Source organism: Delphinus delphis, chromosome 4, assembly GCF_949987515.2.
Source record: "Delphinus delphis chromosome 4, mDelDel1.2, whole genome shotgun sequence".
Lineage (NCBI taxonomy): Eukaryota > Metazoa > Chordata > Mammalia > Artiodactyla > Delphinidae > Delphinus > Delphinus delphis.
In genome coordinates, this window is record NC_082686.1 from 118,868,921 (window position 1) to 118,895,875 (window position 26,955).

The following is a 26,955-nucleotide window of genomic DNA, read 5'->3' on the forward strand; positions in this document are numbered from 1 at the left end:
GATCAAAAATACTGACACTGGTATACTGTACTGAGAAAAAGGAGGGAAAACAGACTTTATCATACTTGCTGGTGGTAGAATAAATAGGTACAGTCTTTATGCAGGGTAACTTCACCATATCTATGAAAATTATACATGTATATATCCCATGAGGTTTTTTTCTAGGGTCATGTGAAACCATAGATATAAAACATACTCACTATGGTGTCACTTTTATAGCAAAAGTTAAGACAAACCCTGTTTACCAATATTAGACTAGTTAAACAAATCATGGCCTAAAACAAGAAGTAAGGGAGCACATTGTGAACTAATAAAGAATGACCTCCAATGTAAACCTTTCAGTGAAAGGAAGCAAGTTAAAGAGAAGTACGTGAAGCATACTAGGCATTTGTATAAAAAGACTACCTCCTAGGCAAGGAACTGGCTGGACATATGGCAAAGAGTGGGAAGAACACATTTTTCTTTTCTTTGATCAATTTTAATGAAATAATAAGATGAGCTACTTACATCCTTTATACATTCTGTATTTTTCCTACAAACACAAAGTACCTATGTAACACACCAATTTAATTTTTAATTCTGTATTTTCCTTCATACAGAAACAATACTTCTGGACTTCCCTGGTGGCGCAGTGGTTAAGAATCCACCTGCGAATGCAAGGGACACAGGTTCGATCCCTGGTCCGGGAAGATCCCACATGCTGTGGAGCAACTAAGTCCGTGGGCCACAACTACTGAGCCTGTGCTCTAGAGCCTGCAAGCCACAACTACTGAGCCTGTGCACCACAACTACTAAAGCCCACGTGCCCTAGAGCCCACACGCCACAACTACTGAGCCCACGTGCCTCAACTACTGAAGCCCACATGCCTAGAGCCCGTGCTCTGCAACAAGAGAAGTCACCACAATGAGAAGCCCATGCACCGCAATGAACAGTAGCCCCTGCTCACCGCAACTACAGAAAAGCCCGTGGGCAGCAATGAAGACCCAATGTAGCCACAAAAAAAAAAAGAGAGAGAGAGAGAAACGATACTGCTTTCAAAAAATAAGTAGAAATAACATCTGAAGTACAGAGTCAGGGTATGGTTTTTGTAACATTTTAGATAGAATCCTCGCTTAAGGAGCTTGAAAAACCAGAATTATTGTATTCTAATCAAATCCTATGTAAAGAAAAGCCTTTTTCTACAATAAGGTAGAGAACTAAACAAGACCAAATTCACCATATCTGACACACAGTGCAATGTAGCGACATGTGGGATTCCAAGATAAAATTACAGGAACACAGGTTTTAAAAAGCCAGAAGATGGCACTGTTACTTCATTAAAGTCTCACTGGTACCTACATCTAAGTCTCTCAAGGTCTTATTAAGAGACCTGTTTTTCCTTTTCTCTATGCCTCTGTCCTGTTGCCCTTCTGCATTCGTGCCTGTATTTACCTATCCTTCTACTCTTCACCCAAGATATGAAACTGAAATAAACATTAGTGGAAAAGGAAGATAGAAGAAATTCCTGAATTTATAACAATACTATTTTAAGTGAATACAACATATTTAAAACGTATTATAAGGTTCCTTTTGCTTTAAAATCGTAGTTGATTTACAATTTTATATAAGTTTAGGTATACAATATAGTGATACACAATTTTTAAAGATTATACTCCATTTATAATTATTATAAAATATTGGCTATATTCCCTGTGATGTATAATATATCCTTGTAGCATATTTATTTTTATACACATTAGTTTGTACCTCTTAATCCTCTAACACTATTTTGCCCCTTCTCCCTTTCCTCTCCCCACTGGTAACCACTAGTTTGTTCTCTATATCTGAGTCTGGTTCATTTTTGTTATATTCACTACTTCATCTTTTAGATTCCACATATAAATAATGTCATACAGTATTTGTTTTTCTCTGTCTGACTTATTTCACTAAGCATAACACCCTCCAAGTCCATCCATGTTGTTGCAAATGGAAAATTTTTATTCTTTTTAACGACTGAGTAGTATTCCATTGACGTGTACCACATCTTCTTTACCTACTCATCTGTTGATGGACACTTAGACTGCTTCCATATCTTGGCTACTGTAAATAACGCTCCTATGAACACTGGGGTTCATGCATCTTTTTGAATTAGTGTTTTCCATTTTCTTCAGATACATACACATGAGCGGAATTGCTGGATCATATGGTAGTTCTATTTTTATTTTTTTGAGGAACCTCCACACTGCTTTCCACAGTGGCTTCACCAATTTACACTCACAGTGTACAAGGGTTCCCTTTGCTCCACATCCTGGCTGACATTTGTTATTCGTGGTCTTTGTGATGATAGCATTTCCGACAGGTGTGAGGTGGTATCTCATTGTGGTTTTGATTTGCACTTCTCTGATGATTAGCAATGCTGAACATCCTGTGATGTGCCTGGTGGCCATCTGTATGTCTTCTTTGGAAAAAATGTCTGTTTGGGTCTTCTGCCTATTTTTTGATTGGGTTGTTTGTTCTTAAGATTGACATGTATGAGCTGTTTATATATTTTGGGTATTAATCCCTTACCAGTCATATCATTTGCAAATATTTTCTCCCATACAGTAGGTTCTCTTTTTGTTTTGTTGATGGTTTCGTTTGCTGTGCAAAAGCTTCTAAGTTTAATTAGGTCCATTTGTTTATTTTTACTGTTGTTTCCTTTGCCTTAGGAGACAGATCCAAAAATATGTTACTACAATTTATGTCAAAGAATGTTCTGCCTATGTTTTCTTCTAGGATTTTTATGGTTTCCAGGCTTGCATTTAGGTCTTTAATCTATTTTGAGTTTATTTCTGTATATGGTGTGAAAAAATGTTCTAATATCTTTCTTTTACATGTAGTTGTCCATAAGCTTCTTTTGTTAAATATGAAAACACAGGTTTATATCCATTCTCTTTTGAAACTACACTAAAATGAAGACTGAAGGACTAAAAAAGGATAAAACCATCAAAAAAATATACATATTGGTACTACCCTGGTGGTCCAGCAGTTAAGACTCCACGCTCCCAATGCAAGGGGCCCGGGTTCCATCCCTGGTCAGGGAACTAGATCCCGCATGCCACAAGTAAGAGCCCGCATGCCACAACTAAGACCCAGCAGAGCCAAACAAATAAATAAATATTTTTTAAAAAACATATACATATGTAGCATGAAAGGAAACATCAGGGACATAAGTACAGCTTATTGAAGCTAGATAGAGGGTAGCTGAACTTGGCTTGGTAAAACAGAACAAGCCAAACCCTATATGCACGTGAGGGCAGGTGAGGGTATGAAACCAATAAGCTGCAAACACAACAGAAAGGCTTAAGAATGGAGACATCTGGGTCGGGGCTGAAAATAGGAAAATTGGTTGAAAGGCTGTGTAAGGAACAGGTTTCACCCAGAAGCCTTATCATGTAGCCAAGAAACTGCTTCTCCTGCACCCTAGCAAGAGACAAGTGATTTGTCTTAAGACACTGAACTAGACAGGATGTAGAAACCAGGTACACACAGGGGCTGTGTGTCACAGCATACCACAAAGAGATTAAATTAAGATTCACATGCTGAACAGTGGACCCCAGCCCTCTTCCCCAAATCAGCTTCTAGAACACAAGCCAATCAAGCAGGAGACTAGGAGATTCCTCCATAGGGAATCTGACCCAAGAGAAGAGACCCTCAATCACTCCATCACCCTGTATTAAGACTTGCAGTTAACAACTCCCCACGGACAGAGTTTTTACTGTCTCACTCTTTAAACAGATGGCCAAAGTTTACTGAACAAATGAGGAAAGTCTCTAGCATGAAATAGAGACTGAATTAACAAAACAGAAGGAAAAGAAAGGAAGGAAGAGGAAAGAAAGAAAAGAAGGGGAGAAAGAGAAAGAAAGCAAAGGAAGAGTGGGAAATCTACAAACTAGAACAAAAAGCTTTTTAAAATTAGAAAAAAATAAGAATCACAAATCTAGAATGTCCAACTAAAAGGGAATTTTAGAAAAAGAAAAGAGAAAAGAAGGAAAGAAATTATACCCCCAAAAGGACATATTTGTTTCTGGTAACATAGTGAACTAAAGGGTCTGTAAACTTCACCTTAACAAATATCTAGAAATGTTGGATAAATTAAAATACATATTCTCTCAAATGCTAAGCTCACAAGAAAGCAAAGTTTTCAGCTGCCATGGAGGAATCTGTCAACACAAATAACCAAAACTTTTAACTTTTAATGGCCTTAAAGTGACAAGAGACGAGGCTTTGGGAATCACATGAAGTGAAGAGTTGGAATTAAGGCCCCACTCCCTTTTTTTTTTTTTTTTCCCACCCCGTTTCAAACATTCTCAGTGAAAGGATGGACTAAGGGAGGAGAAGGAAATCAACCACCAGCAAAGACAAGAAAATGTCTCTATCTAGCTCTGGAAACTAGGGGAAAAAGAGGTCTCCTAAAAATCCTTAGATTCAGGTATCATAATGATCTCCAATTAAAAAAAAAAATTCATCCAGACACAGCAAAACACTAAAAATAAAGAGATCTTAAGAACAAGCAGAGAATGACACCAAAGGCACAGGCAGCAGAAGACAAAACAGACAAACAGAACTTCATGAAAAATTTAAAATTCTGTGCATCAAAAGACACTATCCACAAAGTAACAAAGCAACCCACAGAACAGGAGAAAATATGTGTAAATCATACATCCAACAAGGGATCAACATCCAGAATATGCAGAGAACTCTTAAAACTCAACAACCAAAAAAAGAAAAAAAAAAAAAAACAGCCAAACAACCCGATTCCAAAATGGGCGAAGGACTTGAATAGACTTTCTTCCAAAGAATATGTACAAAAGGCCAACAAGTACATGAAAAGATACTCAACATCACTAATCATTAGAAAAAGGCAAAATAAAATCACAGTGAGGTTCTATCTCACACCCATTAGAATGGCTACCCTCAAAACAAGAAGCGTTGACAAGGATGTACAGAAGTCGAGACTTTTGTACACTGCCAGTGGGGATATAAAATGGTACAGCTAGTGTGGAGTTTAAACAGTATGGAAGTCCTGAAAAAATTCAAACTAGAATTACCAGGTGATCCAGAAATTCCACTTCTGGATATATACTCGAAAAAACTGAAAGCAGGGTCTCAAAGAGATATTTGTACACCCATGTTCACAGCAGCGTTATTTACAACACCTAAAATTTGGAAGTAACCCAAGTATCCATAGAGAGATGAATGGATGAGTAAAATATGCTACCTATACACATACAATGGAATATTATTCGACCTTAAAAAAGAAGAAAATAATGACACGTACTCTAACATGGATGAACTCTGAGGACACTGTGCTTAGTGAAATAAGCCCATCACATAAAGACAAATACTGTATGATTCTATGATTTATATGACTACTTAGAGTAATCAAAATCATAGAGACAGAAAGTAGAATGGTGGCTGTCAGGGGCTGGAGAAGGGGAAAATGGGTGCAGAGTTTCAGATTTCAAGACGAAGAGTTCTGGAGATGGTGGTGATGATTGCACAACAATATGAATGTACTTAATGACACTGAACTGTATCCTTTAAAATGGTTAACACAGTAAACTTTATGTTATGTGTATTTTACTACAATTTTTTAAAACTGGGGAAAAGAACACAGAGAGAAAAACAGATTATCTACAAGCAAATGACAATTAGACTGCAGAAGACTTCTCAGCAGCAGTAAAAGCAAAAACACGGTGAAGTGATATCCTCAAGGTGTTAAGGGAAAATAATAGCAAACTAGAATTCTAAACTATTTTAGAATAGTTTTCACCTAAAAATAAGCGTGAAATAAAAGACACTTTCAGTGAGTTTACCTTCAACAGACATTCAATAAAGAGGCATCCAAAGGATATACTTCAGGAAAATGGAAAACTAAACTGAAAATGCAAAAGAAATTCAAGGAAGAGAAATAAAAAAGGTACGAGTATATACAAACATACATCATCTGTATGATAGTTATACTGAATAATTTTAGAAGATGAAGAAAGTGGGGGGAAGAACAGGAGGAAATATGCCTGGACAACAATAATATAAGAAGGGAGGCATTTGATCAGAATTAAAGGGCCTTGTGCTGTTTAGAAAATACTGTGTTAAATTAAATATGCTCACTAAAAATGTAAAGGCAACCACTTAAAGTATAAAGGAATTATCAAAAGCTGGTAGGATAGAAAAACAGAAGCAGCACAGAAAAAGCAATATAAATGGATGGTAGAAAGAAATGCAAATACATAAATAAACTCGTTAGTCAAAAAGATTGTCACATTGGGTTTAAAATAAACACTAAAATGGAAAACAAAATCCAACTGCTCTTTGCAGTATCTAACACATACCTCCACAGAAAGTAACAGAATGAAAAAAGACAATGTGACTCTATAAACACACAAAGGGTCTTCACAGTAAGAGCATTATAGAGGATAAAGAGGATATAACGATTAAAGGTTCTTTTCAGCAGGAAGACACAAATATTCTAAATTTGAATGTATTTTATAACAGTTCACAAATGTATAAAGAGAAAAAAGACAAATTTACAAGGAGAAACTGAGAAATCTACAACTATAAAAGAGATTTTAACATACACCTCTCAGTAATGATGAGTCGAACAGACAAAATAAGAAAGTCAGTAAGGGTATACACAAAATTTCATCAACACAATTAGTAAGTGTGGTCTAAGAGACATATGTACCAACCTGCCCCCAAAATGGGAGAATACACATTGTTTTCCAAAGAATTCTCTTCAAAACAATGCCTCATTTGATGAGCTCAGTATAACCCTTACACCAAAGCCAGATAATAGGAACAATATGTTAAACTACAGTCGAGTTTAACTTACGTACAGCAACAAAATCAATACAGAAAAACACAAAAATCAATAAACACTAGGAGGATTACAAGGGTAAAGAAAGTCCAATAGTAGGAAAGATTAAATAATAATAAATTACAAGAAATGTATAAAAACTTGTATGAGGGAATTGAAAACATGTCTACAAAAAAGCCTGCACACAAATGTTCATAGCAACATTATTATAATAGCCAAAAAGCGTAAACAAACTCAGTGTCTACCAACTGATGAATGGATGAATAAAAAGGACTATATCTATACAACGGAATGCATATTATTTGGCAATAAAAAGGAGATGAAGTATTGTTACGTTACACTATGTATAAACCTAGAAAATATTACACTAAGTGAAAGAAGGCAGTCACAAAATGCCACATGTTGTATGATTTAATTTAAATATGATTTAGATATTATACATGAATAGTTCATTTATATGAACTATTCAGAGGAGGCAAATCCAAAGAAACATAAAGTAAATTAGTAGTTGCCCAGGGCTGGAGGGAGAAGGGAATGAGGAGTGACTGCTAAAGGGCACAGGTTTCTCTTCGGGTTACTGGGAATGTTCTGGAATTAGGTGGTGGTGATGGCTGCACATCTCTGTGAATATATCAAAAACCACCAAATCATATACTTTAAAAGGTGAATTTTATGACAATTATAATGCAATAAAGCTTTTTTAAAAAAAAAAAACAAGGAAATTTTTCAATACTAAAGAAGATTTGAACAACAGAAAGACATACCCTGTTCTTGGATAAGACAATTGAACATTATAAGGATATAAATTCTCCCTAAGTTAATTTATAAATTCAATGTAATCCCAATAAAAATACTAACAACCCATTTTATAGAGTTAGACAAGTTGATATTAAAGTTGACATAGAGGGACTTCCCTGGTGGCGCAGTGGATAAGAATCCACCTGCCAATGCAGGGGACACAGGTTTGAGCCCTGGTCCGGGAAGATCCCACATGCCATGGAGCAACTAAGCCCATGCACCACAACTATTGAGCCTGTGTGCCACAACTACTGAAGCCCACGCGCCTAGAACCCATGCTCCGCAACAAGAGAAGCCACCGCAATGAGAAGCCCGCGCACCGCAACAAAGAGTAGCCCCCGCTAGCCACAACTAGAGAAAGCCCACGCGCAGCAACGAAGACCCAACACAGCCAAATAAATAAATAAATAATTTTTTAAAAATTTTTTAAAATAAAGTTGACATAGAAAACAAACATGCAAAAATAACTAGGAAAGTCCTGGAAAAGAAAAACTATGAATGGAAAATAACCTTACCAGATATTAAAATATGCTATACAGCCTCTATAATTAAAACACTGTGGTACAGATGCACGAATAGGCCAGTAGACCAGTGGACAGAATAGAAAGTACAGAATTAGACCTAAATACAAATGGAAATTTAGTATATGACAAAGTTGGCATCCCCAATCATTGGGTAAAGATGGACTCTTTTCAGATTTTTTAAAAATTGTGGTAAAATACACGTAACATAAAGTTTACTATCTTAACCATTTTTCAGTTTAGAGTTCACCAGCATCAAGTACATTGACACTGCAGTATAACCAACCTCCAGATCTCTCTTCATCGTGAAAGACTGCAACTACATAATCATTAAACAATAGCTCCACATTCACCCCTCCCCCTAGCCCTTGACAACCACCATTCTGCTTTGTCTCTCTGAGTCTGACTGCTCTAAGTACTTCATATAAATGGAATCATACAGTATTTGTCTTTTTGTCACTGGCTTATTTCACTTAACAAGTTCCCAGGGTTCATCCATGTTATAGCATGTGTAAGAATTTTCTTCCTTTTTAAGGTTAAACAATATTCCACTGTATGTATATACTACATTTTGCTAATCCATTCCTCTATTGATGGACACGTGGGTTGCTTCTATCTTCTATAAACATGGGTGTAAACATGAGTGTACAAATATCTCTTTGAGGCTCTGCTTTCCATTCTTTTGAGTATTATATCCAGAAGTGGAATTGCTGGATCACATAGTAATTCTACTTTGAATTTTTTGAGGAACGTCTATACTGTTTTCAACACTGGCTGTACCATTTTATAAATTTTACCACCGACAGGGTAAGGGTTTCAATTTCTCCAACCAAGGTTCCAATCCTCACCAACACTTGTTATTTTGTTTTATTGGTTTTTTTTTTTATAGGCGTCATCCTAATAGGTATGAGGTGGTATCTCACTGCGTTGTTTTTTTTGTTTGTTTGTTTTGGGGGGTACGCAGGTCTCTCACTGTTGTGGCCTCTCCTGTTGCGGAGCACAGGCTCCGGACGCACAGGCTCAGCGGCCATGGCTCACGGGCCCAGCCGCTCCGCGGCATGTCGGATCTTCCCGGACCAGGGCACGAACCCGTGTCCCCTGCATCGACAGGTGGACTTCTCAACCACTGCGCCACCAGGGAAGCCCCTCACTGCGGGTTTTTTTTTTTTTTTTTTTTTTTTTTTTTTTTTTTTTGCGGTACGCGGGCCTCTCACTGTTGTGGCCTCTCCCGTTGCGGAGCACAGGCTCCGGACGCGCAGGCTCAGCGGCCATGGCTCTCGGGCCCAGCCGCTCCGCGGCATGTGGGATCTTCCCGGACCGGGGCACAAACCCTTGTCCCCTGCATCGGCAGGCGGACTCTCAACCACTGCGCCACCAGGGAAGCCCTCTCACTGCGGTTTTGACTTGCATTTCCCTAATGATTAGTGGATGTTAAACATCTTTTCATGTGCTTTTTGGCCATTTGTATATCTTCTTTGGAGAAATGTCTATTCAAGTCTTTTACCAATTTTTTTTTTTTTGGCTGTGTTGGGTCTTCATTGCTGCACACAGGCTTTCTCTAGTTGCAGCGAGCGGCGGGGGCTACTCCTCGTCGTAGTGCATGGGCTTCTCACTGCTGTCGCTTCTCTTGTTGCAGAGCACGGGCTCTAGGCATGCGGCCTCCAGTAGCTGTGGCACTCGGGCCCTGGGGGGTGCGGGCTTCAGTAGTTGTGGCACAGGCTCAGTAGTTGTGGCTCTCGGGCTCTAGAGCGCAGGCTCAGAAGTTGTGGTGCACGGGCTTAGTTGCTCCACAGCATCTGGGATCTTCCCGGACCAGGGATCGAACCCATGTCCCCTGCACTGGCAGGCGGATTCTTAAGCACTGCACCACCAGGGAAGTCCTTTTGCCAATTTTTGAATCAAGTTGTTTGGGTTCTGGTAGAAGTTCTTTATATATTCTAGATATTAACGCCTTATGAGACATATGATTTGCAAATATTTTCTCCCATACCATAGGCTGCCTTTCACCCTTAATGGTGTCTTTTGATGCAGACATTTTTAATTGTCTGATGTAGTCCAATTTATCTATTTTTACTTTTCTTACCTGTGCTTTTGGTATCATGTCCAAGAAATGACTGCCAAATCCAACATCATAAAGATTCTTACCTATGTTTTCTTCTAAGAATTTAATACTTTTAGCTCTTAAGTTTAGGTCTTTGATTCATTTTGAGTTAATTGTCATATATGGTATAAAGGCCCAATTTTTTTTTTTTTTTCACATGGATATCCAGTTTCCCCAGCATCGTTTGTTGAAAATACCACCCTTTCCCCATTGAATGGTCTTGGCACCCTTGTCAAAAATAACTTGCCCATATATGCAAGGGTTTATTCTGGGCTATTATATTCTGCTGATTTTTATGTCTGTCTTTATGCTAGTACCACATTGCTTGATTACTGTAGCTTTGTAATAAGTAGTGAAATTGGGAAGTCTGAGTCCGCCAGCTTTGTTCCCTTTCAGGATTATTTTGGCTATGTGAGGTCCCTTGAAATTCTATATGAATTTTAGAATGGATTTTTGTTTCTGTTAAAAAAAAGAAATTGGGATTTTGATAAAGATTGCACTGAATTGGTACATCACTTTGTGTGGTATTGACATTTTAGCAATATTAAGTCTGCCAGTCTAGGAACACAAGTTGTCTATTTATTTGTGTCTTCTTTAATTTCAGCAATGTTTTGTAATTTTCCATGTACCAGTGTTTTGCCTCCTTGATTAAGTTTATTCCTAAAGTATTTTCTTCTTTTTTCTTTTTCATGCTATCCTGAACAGAATTGTTTTCTTAATTTCCCCTTTGGATTGTTCACTACGTTAGTGTGTAAAAATGCAACTGATTCTTTTGTGTTGATTTTTTTATCCTGCAACTTTGCTGAATTTGTTCATTAATTCTAATAGGTTTGGGTATGTAGAATCTTTAGGGTTTTCTACATATAAAGATCATATTGTCTGCCAGTGGAGAAAATTTTGCTTCTTCCTTTCCAATTCAGATGTCTTTTACTTCTGTTTCCTGACTAATTGCTCCAGTTAGGACTTCCAGTACTATGTTAAATAGAGTGGTGACTGCAGACATCCTTGTCTTGTTCCTGAACTTGAAGAAAAGCTTTCAGTCTTTCACAACTCAGTGTGATGTTAGCTGTGGGCTTCTCCTATAGGGCCTTTTTACATGTTGAGAGAGTTCCTTCTATTCCTAGTTTGTTGAGTGTTTTTATCATAAAGGGTGTTGAATTTAGTCAAATACTTTTCGGTATCAACTGAAAAGATGAACTTTTTAATAAATGGTGCTGGGCAGTCATTCTGAAAAAGATAAAATTAGATCCATATCTCACACCATACACACAAATAAACTCCAAAAGGATTAGAGATCAAGATTTAAAAAATGAAAGTGGGCATCCATCAACTTAACCAAGGTAAACAAGGTTAAACAAGGTAAATATCACCAATGATAAAACATATTGACATGACGAAGCCCTTGATGAGCTCTGTGAAAGACAGACACATCATTTTTTGTGGTATTTTTAGTAAAAAGGCATAACCATACTCCAATCATGAGACAACACTGGACAAAGTCAAATAAAGGATATTCTGGAAAATATATGATCGGTACTCTTCAAAAGTGTCAAGGTCATGTAACAAAGAAAAACTGAAGGCTGTTAGAGAATAGAAAATACTAAGGAGAAACAACTAAATGCAATGTGGGAGCCTAGACAGGATCCTGGAACAGAAAAATGTCATTACAGAAAAAAATGATGAAATTCAAATTAAGGTCTGTAGTTTAGTTAATAATATTGTCCTGATGTTAGTTTCTTGCTCCTGATAATTATGCAATGGTTATGAAAAGGTTAACATTAGGAAGTTGTATCTTTCCTGTAAGTCTAAAATTAGTTTAAAGTAAAAAAGTTTAAAAAAAAGAAATACAGCAATAATTATACCACTAAGAGTGATAACCATCAAAAGAACTAAAAGCAGATATGGTTAAAGGTAGTTTTACTAATTCATGCTGTTAGAAATCAAGATAGTTCCCCTTGGGGAAGAGGTGTTCGTGACTGGAAAGGGCAGTAGGGTGCTGTTGATCGTCTGTTTCTGGATCTAGGGTGCTAGTTACACTGATGTGTTATTTAGTTAGTGAAAATTTGTCCAATTTTAGGTATCTATCATCTTTCAGTAAAAAAGCAGTTTTTAAAAACATAGTTTTACCTCTGGATAGTGAGATGAAAAATATGAAGAAGATTCTTTTTCAGAAAATTTTAAATCGGTAACTGCCAAATATTAATACAAGAAGTCAGAAAGGCAAGCATGAGACCCTAAGCCCAGAAGAATATAGAAAGCATAACTGGTCTATTTTATTTCCCCGTCGTCAGCAACTGATCTCCTATATTCCTCTTGAGAAAAAGTGGGATTTGTGCAAGATAACCAAGAGCTAAGACTAAGAGTAGATATAACAGGGGGTATCGGGCCTCCCTGGTGGGGCAGTGGTTGAGAATCTGCCTGCTAATGCAGGGGACACGGGTTCGAGCCCTGGTCTGGGAGGATCCCACATGCCGCAGAGCAACTAGGCCCGTGAGCCACAACTACTGAGCCTGCGCGTCTGGAGCCTGTGCTCCGCAGCAAGAGAGGCCGCGACGGTGAGAGGCCCGCGCACCGCAATGAAGAGTGGCCCCCGCTTGCCACAACTAGAGGAAGCCCTCGCACAGAAACAAAGACCCAACACAGCAAAAATAAATTAATTAATTAACAGGGAGTATCTTCAAGGGAACTATCAGACACAACAAGATTCACACAGTAAGCACTAGATAATGTAAACTGTGAGAGAGCTTCTGATATCGGACATAAAAATTTTACCAAACACACACTGGTTACTTAAGATAGATGTAGATTCAATGTGAAAAATCCATCTAAGTTGCTAGTAGTCACAACATGAAAAAATGCTTCATATTGTTACAGAAAGTCTAAAATATAACTAGATGGTGATCTGAGAATTACTCTACCCTTGATATAATTAGGATAATAAAAAACAGTCAGAAAAAGTTTTACACAAATTACTAAGTCAAACGAGTGTCATAGTTCCCTGTTTCCACTCAAGGTCAATCTGAGTCAAAGTGTTTCTTTCCGGGGTGAGTACTGGAGTGAATTTTACACAAACAGGAAGAGGTATTAAATAAGTCAGAGGCTTTTGACCCTAAGATAATACCTAACTAGACAGTCTGAGCTCTATGCTACAGTTGATCAGAATGCTTCAATATATACCTAGAGTTAAACGTGAAGAGGAAAAAAAAAAAATCCTTCTGTACAATATTTTCTACTTTGGTGAAAAGATATGTACTATCATTCTTATTTTCAAGATCAGCTTGGTGCTTTGTGACCACCTAGAGGGGTGGGATAGGGAGGGTGGGAGGGAGATGCAAGAGGGAGGAGATATGGGAATATATGTATATGTAGCGCTGATTCACTTTGTTACACAGCAGAAACTAACACACCATTGTAAAGCAATTATACGCCAATAAAGATGTTTAAAAACACCAACAAAACACATTCCTTGTTGCATAGTCAATTCACCAGGCATATCCACAGCCCTGTTGATAACAGCATCATTACCCACTGCTTTTTTTGACTATGAAATACATGCGCTCCTGCTCTGTGACGAACAATAAACACTGCCCCTATTATTTGCTATTATATTTTTATTTTTCTTACTTTTCAGAACACTTTTAGCCTTTTTCTCTTCTTTCGTCACAACTTTAAGATTTTACATCATTTCATAATACCCAACTTTTTTTCTTTTAGCCCATACATATTTAATTTTTAAACAAGTCAAAAGGACATGTAGCATATAACATAGGCATTAAGATAAATTAAAAATTTATGTTACAAAGGAGTTAGGTTAACGTCTTATCTAAGCATGTCCTTGTTTCTATTCACAGTAAACCAGTCACTATAACATATTCACACAGTCATAATCAGGATTTAACCAATTAACTGAAATACAGCTGAAATGAAGATATCACAACATTATACAGAAATGGTCTATTTTTAAATTATAGTAAACAGTGATGCTAGAGAAAGGATGATCAATCAAAAACGGTGGCTAATTTTCAAATCACTTACTTATATTAGGATCAATTCACAATGCTCTAGGAAAAACAGAAACTATACTGGAAAGACTCAACTAAGAAGACCCTATAAAGATGTCTGGGTTCTTGCATTAATGTTGAAGGTCTATTTTATTTTATTATTATTTTTGCAAAACTTTTATTTATTTATTTATTTATTTATTTATTTATTTATTTAGCTGGGTGATCAGAGTGACTTTTTTTTTTTTGCGGTACGCGGGCCTCTCACTGCTGCGGCCTCTCCCGTTGAGGAGCACACGCTCCGGACGCGCAGGCTCAGCGGCCATGGCTCACGGGCGCAGCCGCTCCGCGGCATGTGGGATCTTCCCGGACCAGGGCACGAACCTGTCTCCTCTGCATCGGCAGGCGGACCCTCAACCACTGCGCCACAAGGGAAGCCCAACTTTTTTTTTTTAACATAAGTATAGGTAATTTACAAGATTGTGCTAATATCTGCTGTACAGCCAAATACGGAAGAAAAGGCCTAAACATTTCAGTGACGTAATATAGTGGAGTGGCTAGCACTACAGTCAGACAGATTCATGTTCGAGCCCCAGCTCTGCCATCACTCTTTCTAATCCCAGTAAAACAATTTATGTCCTCACCTATAAAATGAAAAACAATTAAACCTATCTCACACACTGCTGGGCAGGACTACATGAGGTCCTCATCACATTGTCAGTGTTCGCAAAGTAAGCCATTAAAATTCATAATGAATACAAAGCTTTCAGATTTTGGATCTTTATTTTCTCACTTAATCCTAGAAAATATGTTGTGGTCTTTTACATTTTGTAGGTTATGAAAGAACAGCCTTGTAAACAGGATTTCACTTTTTTCAATGAGCTGCTTATATTAGAATCTCTTATTTTCTTTACTTACTATGATCTTTCTCATTTCACTTGAAATTACTTTCTTTTATTGGGAAGAAGGGTTTTGTAGGTAGTGACCCCTTTCTAAAAAGTCTTTTCCTTAGCATTAGTTTCACATGCTTTTGCTTAGTATTTCAGTTTCTTCAAATTTATTCCTATTTTATGTCGCTTATATCAAGAGAAGAAATTCAATTGTCTTGAACATTTCCCCCAGAGTGTAACTTCAATTAGCCTATGAAATTAATAACTCGGAACAGATCTTAGAGTTATAGTATCTAATAGTCCAGATTACCCCAAGAATACTGCTGGATCTGATATAATAACAATAAAAGAAAATAATTTGACTTGGGAAGAAGGAATATTTTAAGTTCTTTCAGAAAGAGCTCATTTATAAGAAATATTTAGCTGCTTTTACACTGTAATTAACTAGTTTACTAATTAATTAAGTTAGCAAGTATTTGCTCAAATGTTAAGGTCAATGGAAGAAGTTACGGCGTTTTTCACAAAGATTTTCAGTGTATGTTTCTCAGAATGTCTCCACAGGTAATATATTCTGTTACCTTTGAACACTGATGTGTTCAACTCAAAAATACATAATCACGGGGCTTTCCTGGTGGCGCAATGGTTAAGAATCTGCCTGCCAATACAGGGGACATGGGTTCGAGCCCAGGAAGATCCCACATGCCGCGGAGCAACTAAGCCCGTGCACCACAACTACTGAGCCTGTGCTCTAGAGCCCACGAGCTACAACTACTGAAATCTGCGCACCTAGAGCCCGTGCTCCACAACAAGAGAAGCCACCTCAATAAGCAGCCCGTGCACCGCAATGCAGGGGACACAGGTTCGAGCCCTGGTCCGGGAGGATCCCACATGCCGCGGAGCAACTAAGCCTGTGCGCCACAACTACTGAGCCCGTGCACCACAACTACTGAAGCCCGCGCGCCTAGAGCCTGTGCTCCTCAACAAGAGAAGCCACTGCAATGAGAAGCATGTACAGAAGTTGTTAAGAGAGGAAATCCTAAGAGCTGTCATCACAAGGAGAACAATATTTTTCTGGTTCTTTAGTTTTGTATCTGTATGAGATGATGGATATTCACTAGGCTTATTGTGATAATCCCTTCACGATGTATGTAGAAAAATCATCATGCTGTCCACCGAAACTTCTGCGTGCTTTTGACAGCTATATCTCAATAAAACTGGAAGAAAAAGAACATATGCAACTAACAAATAGCAGTCAATAAAATCATTTCTAGGCTAAAGAAAGTTTGGAAAAACTGTTAGATAAATGATTCTGCACTAATTGATACATTTTAAGCTACAAAGTCTTTACAAGTAGGAATATTTTGTGAGCATAGTGATTATGTATTTGTTTTTTTAATTTATTTATTTTTGCCTGCGTTGGGTCTTTGTTGCTGCGCGTGGGCTTTCTCTAGTTGTGGTGAGCAGGGGCTACTCTTCGTTGTGGTGTGCAGGCTTCTCACTGCGGTGGCTTCTCTTGTTGCGGAGCACGGGCTCTAGGTGCACAGTCTTCAGTAGTTGTGGCACACGGGCTCAGGAGTTGTGGCTCGCTGGCTCTAGAGAGCAGGCTTCAGTAGCTGTGGCACACGGGCTTAGCTGCTCCGCGGCATGTGGGATCTTCCCAGCCCAGGGATCGAACCCGTGTCCCCTGCATTGGTAGGCGGACTCTTAACCACTGTGCCACCAGGGAAGTCCCAGAACGGAGTCGTAACCACTGGATCGCCAGGCAGGTCCCACAAACTCATTCTTTAACAACAACATACTTGGTTCTTTTCAAAATAAAACGGAATCTGTTACATAAACTTATTATGCTTTTGAGTATTAAAGAAAAAAAAAAGAAAGATTTCTCTTTTCCAAACACTTTCCCCTATTCTATCTTTCCCTGCACTTAGAATTCTTCAAGGGCTGAGGCCATGTCATGCTCTTCTGTCAGTTCAGTGGCTCACACAGTGCCTGTAAGATAGTAAGCGCTCCGTATCTGTCAGCTGAGTGACTCACACACAGACCAGCTGCTGAGGAATCACCACTGCTCCATGCCTACTATCTGGCTGATGGTTCATATCATCTCTAAGAATAAGTAAGGTAAAAAATAAAGAGGGCGGGGGAGGCTTGAATTTAAAAGGCTAGTAAACAGAATAAGGGAGTTGGAAAGTAGTCAAAAATTAAAATCTTATTAGATCATTAAACATTTTTCCAGTGGGGAAGAAAATACTTTAAAGAAATACATGCATTTTAAATACAGGGACTTCCCTGGTGGAGCAGTGGTTAAGAATCCGCCTGCCGATCCAGGGGACTCGGGTTTGAGCCCTGGTCCGGGAAGATCCCGCATGCGGAGCAACTAAGCCAGTGCGCCACAACTACTGAGCCTGTGTTCTAGAGCCCGCGAGCCACAACTACTGAGCCCACGTGCCACAACAACTGCAGCCCGCGTGCCTAGAGCCCGTGCTCCACAACAAGAGGAGCCACAGCAATGAGAAGCCCGCGCACTGCAACGAAAAGTGACCCCCCACTCGCCACAACTAGAGAAAGCCCACGCACGGCAACAAAGACCCACGCAGCCAAAAGCTAATTAATTAATTTAAGGAAAAAACGTGAAGGACGTCTCTAGTGGTCCAGTGGTTAAGACTCCACTTTTCCACTGCAGAGGGCACGGGTCTGGGAGCTAAGATCCTGCATGCTGAGCAGTCCAGCAAAAAAACAAAACAAAACAAAAAAGATGATTCTGGCTGCAATGCTTAAGGACTGGAGACAGAAAAAGATCAAAGAAGGAAGGTCAAAAGGAAGCTATTATTGTAGAGAAAAGGAATGGAGGCCCAGACTATGGTAACAACAGTAGGAATGGCAAGAAATGGACATGGATTACCTTTTTGCTTCAGGTATCTCTGTCAAGAAAAATTCTCTTCCGATTGGATGGGGTTAAACGAGCATCAGTATCTTGCACAAAATGTGCATTTAATAAATTTAATCAATGAATTAATGGAAACCAAAGCTCAATATAGATGAGAAGATTCTAAAGAGAGTTCCTAACTGCTCTAAGGAAACCTTCAACAAGGTGTATCACTCCCGATGAAATGTCCATGCAGCTGCTAGGGAAAGGGGATCCTGCCAACTACTGATCACCGAAGTTAAATGTAACTCTAGACAAGATTTTAGAGCCATTACTGAGAGAAGTCTATGAACACAGAAAAAGCAATAACCAACCTATGCTCCTGGAAATCAGTGTAGTTTCATTAAGGATGAGTAATGACAGATTAATGCTCTTTTTTTTTTTGACAGTTATTAAACAGATAGGATTTTTTTAATGAAGTATATATACAGTTACCTGGGTTTTAGGAAGGCAATTGTTAAAGTTCCTTATATTTTCCTTGTGAAAACCTAAAACTATTTGAGGTAGATAATGATAAATTAGCTGGATTTCTAATTAGCTGAACAACTTGAATCAAAGAATTAACAGGTTTTTAAAAATCAGCATTATGAGGTCTCTAGCAGGGTAAGAGCTCTGCTCCTAGGCCCATCTAGTCAACATTTTAATAATATTTGCATGAAGGCTATGTCAGCATTATCAAAACTACAGTTTATCAAATCTATGGATAAACAAATAAACTTTTTTATTGAATGACCAAATCAAGACTTTTTCTTTTTTTAGAGTCAACATACTGGAACCAATCTGACAAGATAAAATTTAATCGGGATAAATATGAAGTCCTACCAAAAAATATTCTATTAAAGAACTGGGAGAGCATGGACAAAACAACTCAAGAATGTTAGGTGACTACAAAATCAATAATGGGTAATGCACATAGCACTTAAATGCCAGAGACTGTTCTAAATGCTTTACATATATGCATTCATTTATTCCTTAGAAGAACCCTATCAGATAGGTACTATGATAAACCCCATTTTACAGATGAGAAAACTGAGGCCCCAAAATGTTTACATAATTTACTCAAGGTCACCCAGCTGATAAACTGTAGAACCAGGATTTAAACCCAGGCAGGCTAGCCCCAGAGTTCGCCTTCTTGACAGGACATGATTGTAAATTAACAGTGCCACATGATTGCCAAAGAAGCAAGTCTACCCTTCATCTTAAATCAGAGAGGTAACTTACGGTCTTCTCTACTGGTTAATATCTAATTATGGGTACTACACTTTTAAGAAGAATATGGACGAACTGACACAAACCCACAAATGAGCCATAAGTAATTTGAGGAGGTGCAAATCAAAACAACAAAATCATCAGAGGAGGTTAAAGACTGAGAATATTTTGTCTAGAAAAGAAACGAATCAGGAGAGTATAGGAAGTATCTTCAAATATTTGAAAACCCACTACAGAGGGGACAGAACTAAAACCAGTGAAGATATAACTTCTAGTTCAGTAAAAGAAATAATTTTATAAAAATTAGAGTTGTCCAAATATCTTTGCCTCAGAAACTATGAATCCTCTCTCCAGAAAAATATACAAATGCACATAAAATTTCCAAGGGTTCACAAATCTACTTTAAATGTATTCATGCCCCATCCTTAGAATCATTTATCCTAAATTAAAACAGAAAAGATTCAAGTATGAAGAGGCAAATATATTTAATAATCTTTAAAACTGATTACAGCTTAAAACTTTATGATCTAAAAAGCACTGAACTTCATGCTTTCTAGTTTCCTCTAAGACACATTAAGATACATGTTACAATAAGAGCTTAAAATATGATGACAGGTTCAGAAAAAAAGTGAAATCAAGTTTGCCAAGCGACAATGTAAACTGACTATAAGTAAGTTCTGACTGTAAGAAATAATGGCTTACTATTTCATCTTTAAAAGAAACATACCTAATTTTAAAGATTAAAAGATGAGGTGCTAATATACTACTCAATAACTAATATTTAATGCCCAAATTAGAAAGTTTCCCCCTCTGCCTTTAAGACTTCATCTTAAACTCTCCCTTCTCATCTTTGAGTCCCGATTAATTGTTAAGGTTGACAAACTAAGAAACAATGGACTAGAAGTCAGAATACTAGGTTCTACTTCACTATTTTTGTCATGAATTTAATTTTGGCTTAGTCTGTTTCCTCACCACATTCTACGAACTTTCATATACCTAAATAGCCTTTAAAAATGGTGAAGTCCATATTAACAAATTGAAGGAGAAAAACCATATGATCATCTCAATAGATGCAGAGAAAGCTTTGGAGAAAATTCAACATCCATTTATGATAAAAACCCTGCAGAAAGTAGGCATAGAGGGAACTTTCCTCAACATAATAAAGGCCATATATGACAAACCCACAGCCAACATCATCCTCAATGGTGAAAAACTGAAACCATTTCCACTAAGATCAGGAACAAGACAAGGTTGTCCACTCCCACCACTATTATTCAACATAGTTTTGGAAGTTTTAGCCACAGCAATCAGAGAAGAAAAAGAAATAAAAGGAATCCAAATTGGAAAAGAAGAAGTAAAGCTGTCACTGTTTGCAGATGACATGATACTATACATAGAGAATCCTAAAGATGCCACCAGAAAACTACTAGAGCTAATCAATGAATTTGGTAAAGTAGCAGGATACAAAATTAATGCACAGAAATCTCCGGCATTCCTATACACTAATGATGAAAAATCTGAAAGTGAAATTAAGAAAACACTCCCATTTACCACTGCACCAAAAAGAATAAAATATCTAGGAATAAACCTACCTAAGGAGACAAAAGACCTGTATGCAGAAAATTATAAGACACTGATGAAAGAAATTAAAGATGATACAAATCGATGGAGAGATATACCATGTTCTTGGATTGGAAGAATCAACATTGTGAAAATGACTCTACTACCCAAAGCAATCTACAGATTTAATGCAATCCCTATCAAACTACCACTGGCATTTTTCACAGAACTAGAATAAAAATTTTCAGAATTTATATGGAAACACAAAAGACCCCGAATAGCCAAAGCAGTCTTGAGAACGAAAAATGGAGTTGGAGGAATCAGGCTCCCTGACTTCAGACTATACTACAAAGCTACAGTAATCAAGACAGTATGGTACTGGCACAAAAAAGTTGGGATTTCGCCAACGCGGCTCCCCAGCCGCCTCCGGGGCAGGCTACATAGATCAATGGAACAGGATAGAAAGCCCAGAGATAAACCCACGCACATACGGTCACCTTACCTTTGATAAAGGGGGCAAGAACATACAGTGGAGAAAAGACAGCCTCTTCAATAAGTAGTGCTGGGAAAACTGGACAGGTACATGTAAAAGTATGAAATTAGAACACTCCCTAACACCATACACAAAAATAAACTCAAAATGGATTAAAGACCTAAATGTAAGGCCAGACACTATCAAACTCTTAGAGGAAAACATAGGCAGAACACTCTATGACATAAATCACAGCAAGATCCTTTTTGACCCACCTCCTAGAGAAATGGAAATAAAACCAAAAATAAACAAATGGGATCTAATGAAACTTAAAAGCTTTTGCACAGCAAAGGAAACCATAAACAAGACCAAAAGACAACCCTCAGAATGGGAGAAAATATTTGCAAACGAAGCAACTGACAAAGGATTAATCTCCAAAATTTACAAGCAGCTCATACAGCTCAATATCAAAAAAACGAACAAACCAATCCAAAAATGGGCAGAGACCTAAACAGACATTTCTCCAAAGAAGATATACAGATTGCCAACAAACACACGAAAGAATGCTCAACATCATTAATCATTAGAGAAATGCAAATCAAAACTACAATGAGAAATCATCTCACACCAGTCAGAATGGCCAACATCAAAAAATCTAGAAACAATAAATGCTGGAGAGGGTGTGGAGAAAAGGGAACCCTCTTGCACTGTTGGTGGGAATGTAAATTGATACAGTCACTGTGGAGAACAGTATGGAGGTTCCTTAAAAAACTACAAATAGAACTACCATATGACCCAGCAATCCCACTACTGGGCATATACCCTGAGAAAATCAGAATTCAAAAAGAGTCATGTACCAAAATGTTCACTGCAGCTCTATTTACAATAGCCAGGACATGGAAGCAACCTAAGTGTCCATCATCAGATGAATGGATAAAGATGATGTGGCACATATATACAATGGAATATTACTCAGCCATAAAAAGAAACAAAATTGAGTTATTTGTAGTGAGGTGGATGGACCTAGAGTCTGTCATACAGAGTGAAGTCAGAATGAGAAAAAGAAATACCGTATGCTAACACATATATATGGAATCCAAGAAAAAAAAAGATCATAAAGAACCTAGGGGCAAGACAGGAATAAAGACACAGACCTACTAGAGAATGGACTTGAGGATATGGGGAGAGGGAAGGGTAAGCTGTGACAAAGTGAAAGAGTGGCATGGACATATATATACTACCAAACGTAAAATAGATGGCTAGTGGGAAGCAGCCACATAGCACAGGGAGATCAGCTCTTTGTGACCACCTAGAGGGGTGAGAGGGAGGGAGACACAAGAGGGAAGAGATATGGGAACATATGTATATGTATAACTGATTCACTTTGTTATAAAGCAGAAACTAACACACCATTGTAAAGCAATTATACTCCAATAAAGATGTTAAAAATAAATAAATAAAAATGGTGAAGTGCAACGTAAATATATGACTCATGCATTATGCATAAAACATAAAATATCAATAGCAAGAAAACAAAGCCTGTCTTTCTATAATGCTAAAAAAAAAAGCAAATGTATATTCACATTTCAATTCCTAATTACAAAATGGAATCTTTGAATCCTTCAGGTTGTTTTAATGTATAATTTCCATCCACAAATGCTTTCCACATTAAGGATAAACATATCTGTGCACCCAATTTCAAGTTGTATTGAGGGGACATAGCTCACAGTTAAGAATTTGGGGTGCAAGGGAAAAACCTGAAGGTGCCAGTCGGAGGACACATTTCTAAGAGTTGGGGGGAAAAGTACATGATCACAAAATGGTAACGTGAAGTATTAAACGCTTGAAACTTCTGTTTTCCCTCTTAATTAAACAACTAGACATAAACAGAACTCCAAAATAAGAGTTTAATGAGTCTCGGGCCTTTATTAAATATAAGCACCACATTGCTGAAACCGCAACTGTACTGCCAGAACAGGGCTACAGACACCATGTCTGCCATGAGACTAGACTCTAGTTCCAGGCACAAGATGTTCTAATAAATAACAAATGCATCAAGAGCCAGCACAGAAGTGTGACAGAATCCGGGGTCTAGGCATTTGATTTTTCTCCGGGTGCTACTTGAGAATGGACACTGCCATTAAAGATTTATTACAGTAACAGGATAGTGATAAAGCTTTAGCTAAATTATAGGCCAACCAATGAAATGGAAAAGCAACATGCAATATCAGATCAACTAAATTATTTTCTGTATAATTTTGTACAGAGTTAGGGTCATGATTACACCGTACAGAGGACAGATGAATAACCTCGACTATACCTATTAGGTGAAGATGATTTCAAGCCATTAAGAGAAAAGAAAAGTGGCCCAGAAAAAAATTAGGCTATAGAAATCAAATGAAAAAACACAACACTAAGATTTGGGGGAGAAAGGGGAAGGAAGGGAATGAGCTACTGACTTACTAAAAAGAGAGCAAAGAAGTGGGACAGGGAGTCTGAGCCCTCAGAGCCAGAATGAGGAAAAGTATTCAAAGCCTCAAAGGGAGCTTCAGCAGTGAATACGGAAAGGGATGAGCCTGTTAACCATTTCAACGGAAAAAGAGAAACAATACGGGGAAGTTTTCTAAACCATCATTCACGGGGGTCAGTTAAATGCCTAACTCAAGCAGGGCAGGGCAATTAATAGGAGGTGAGCTTTGTTCCAAATGGTGACACCGATTAGTCCATTTCCTCCTGGCAACACCCTCAATAGGTGGATACTATTTTACAGATGAAGAAACTGAGACCACACAACGCCAGGTAACAGAGACTGGTACCAGAGACGGAGCACTCATCCCCTTAGTTGCACTGTCTCCCTGCAAGAGCCTATAAAAATCTTTACCCTTTTCTGTGGAGAGAGACCTTGGCTCTCCGGAATTTCTCAAAGGAGTCTGGGCCCCAAAAGTGACCCTCTACTTGAGAGAAAAGTTCCCTTATAGAGGCTACGAGGCTCTTCCAAGCGCACGAGGCTTTAGAACTCTGAAATACACCTGGTAGAGATGGAAAACCAGACACAGAAGCCATGCTTCTCCCCTGAAGATACCGAGAAAGTAGAAAGCAGCCCTTCCTCTCTTCCACGAGGCGTGACTCAGGGACGGTGCCTCCCCCAATTTGCTCTGTATGTCTGTGTGTGGCTGGGGGGCGGGGGGGGACCGGGGGGGGAGGGGCGGTCTCCGGTTTCCGACTCTCTTCCCCAGACATTCAAGGGTTACTCGGCCAGGCCTGGAAGAATGCGTGGGAATAAACAGATGGGACTCGGGGTGACAAGGGGACCCGGAGGCGCAGGGAGGGGAACTGGCCAGGAACACGCCGGGCCGGGTCCAGAGGCCCTCGGCACGGAGCCCGCGCCCGCACCCTGAACCTTACCGCCGCTTGGCTGCAGAAAACGAGGCGACCGCCCAGGGCTGTTCTTCGAGCCTGGGGCACGTCTTCGGGCGCCGCCGCTCCAGTGGCGCCCGCGGCTGGCGGCGGCCGGGTCCCGGCCGACTCGCACGCCGGGCAGGCTGGCGATCCGCGGCCTGCCCAGTCGAGGCCCTGGAGTTCGAGGCCCCGGGACGCCGACCGCGCGCGCGCCCCTGAGCCTGCCCAAAGAGGAAGGGTCAGGGCGCGCCCGCGTACCGAGCAGCGGCGGCGGCTGCAGCCGAGACCGCTGGCAGCTTCGTCCGCCCTCGCCCGGCCAAGCCACTGCCCCGCTTCCCCCGCGCGAGCTTTGGCGGCGGAGCAGCACGGTGAGCGCCGATTGGCCCTCGGGATGAATGTCGTACGGCACCTCTTCCCACGGATTGGCCAGGCCTGCGGTGCGTGCGAGGAGTAAACAAACCCCGCCCCGAGGCTTCCCAAAGAGAGGAGGGGGCCGCGAGGTGTAGCAGCGGGGCGTCAGGCGCTGTGCCGGGTCCCTGGGTTGTCCACTGGAGGTTCTCAGTGGGTCCCCCGCAGGGATCTCGCCAACGCGGCTCCCCAGCCGCCTCCGGGGCAGGCTACAGGCCTGAGGCCTAAAATTTATAGACACACCCTTCCCCGCCCCTTCCCCCGGCTTGGGTGGGAATCTTGACTTTTCCATCCACCCCCATCCCCCCGGGCCCAAGCAGGAAAACCCCCATCTCTCTTAGAAAAGGAGGAACTAGGTCATCCCTAGTTCCCAAGCACAACTCCGTCCCCAGTCACTTGATGGGTCACCTCCGGGGCAGCAGCATGGAGGGGCATGGGGACGAGTGATTGAGGCCACGTGTGGGGACGAGTGTGCGGTAAATTATTCAGACAGGGGTTAGAGACCGCTGGGCATGTGGCTTCTTCAGTACACAGGCAAGTAAGATCCAAACCGGGCCAGGTCACCATGTCACGTGGAAGCTGAAGAGAAAATCGCAGCTCCCACCCCCCACATACCTGTCCATTTAGTTCAATATTAATACATTTTGTGCCTATCTGAAAACCATGTGTGAGCTTACATTTTAGTGGGGTGGGAAGGACAATATGCAAAAGAAATAAGCAAAATATAAGCTATGTTATAAGCTGGGACATGCTTTGGGGAAAATATGTAGCAGAGAAGGTGTTTGAGGGATGGCTTGACTTAAATAGAGTGCTCAGTGAAGGCAGCAGGAAAGGCGCCATTTAAATAAATGCCTAAAGGAACTGGGGGAGGTGAGAAAGCACCTTTGGACCTTTCTCTGGGGTGGAGTGGAGAGATAATTTCTGCATAATTGTACGTAGATAAAGTCCTAGGTGGTCAAGAATGCTGAATGCAGTCTCCTTGGACTCATTCTAAAATGCAAAAGCCCCAATGGAGTCACTACCTTGCATTTTGCAATAACAAATCAATAAGATTTATTTAGTTTCCACAGAAATTGTGTGGTTTCAACTTAAATACTTTTCAAACATCGTAAGCACAAAGATACAAAAATGAGGAAAACAGACGGAAACCTCCATCCTCAAGGAGCTCAGTCTATCAGGGGAGATGGATTGTTAATCACCTCAGGTCAAAGTGTAAACTGTCCAAGTAGAAGTAGATGCAGAGCTGTGCTTGGGCTAATGGGGGAGGGAGAAGCAGTGGATGTTATTAAGGAACTGTACCTCGGAATCTCTTTATCTATGAAGACAACTCAGTGCTAAATTTTGGAGTAAGGCTATGGCAATCAGGGATTCTCTAACCTCTTTGTAAATTTTTAAGGTGAGAGTCGGAAGATAATATTAAGTTAAACCACATGAAATTGTTAATATTTGGCAATTTTCATATGACTCGTAGAGTTAATATGAGGATTTTGCTATGCAATACATATAGTAAGTGTTCAATAAATAATGGTGATTATTATGATCATTTGATAATAGTGCTTTTGAAAAGAATGATTTAAAAGTCAATGTTTCATAACACCTTCCAACGCCTTGAAGTAAAATGGGCAGTGCAAGTTTCAAATTTTCCATATACTGGTTTGCTCTAGCTGTGAATTTCCATGACCTAATCAGGGTATGCTGTAAAAGACACAAAATGCTAGTTTCACGGCAGGCCAAGAAATTCAGAATAAGGAACAGCTTGGTTTTCAAGCCAAAAACTGAAAATTCCCCAGAACAGAATAAATTGTCAAGTTGCTTCAGGGAGGAAAATTCATGT

At 39.5% G+C, this 26,955-nt stretch overlaps 1 protein-coding gene across 3 annotated transcripts in view; it reads right to left on the reverse strand.

The window, feature by feature from the left end:
* TFDP2 (transcription factor Dp-2) overlaps positions 1-25,033 on the reverse strand; it is a 171,580-nt gene extending 146,547 nt beyond the window's left edge. For 2 of the 3 annotated variants that reach the window (XM_060011358.1, XM_060011357.1), the window contains exon 1: positions 24,720-25,033. The gene's annotated coding sequence lies outside the window, so the exon portion shown is untranslated. The remainder of the gene's footprint in view (positions 1-24,719) is intronic. The other variant, XM_060011356.1, reaches the window with a different exon arrangement.
* Positions 25,034-26,955: the final 1,922 nt, after the last annotated feature.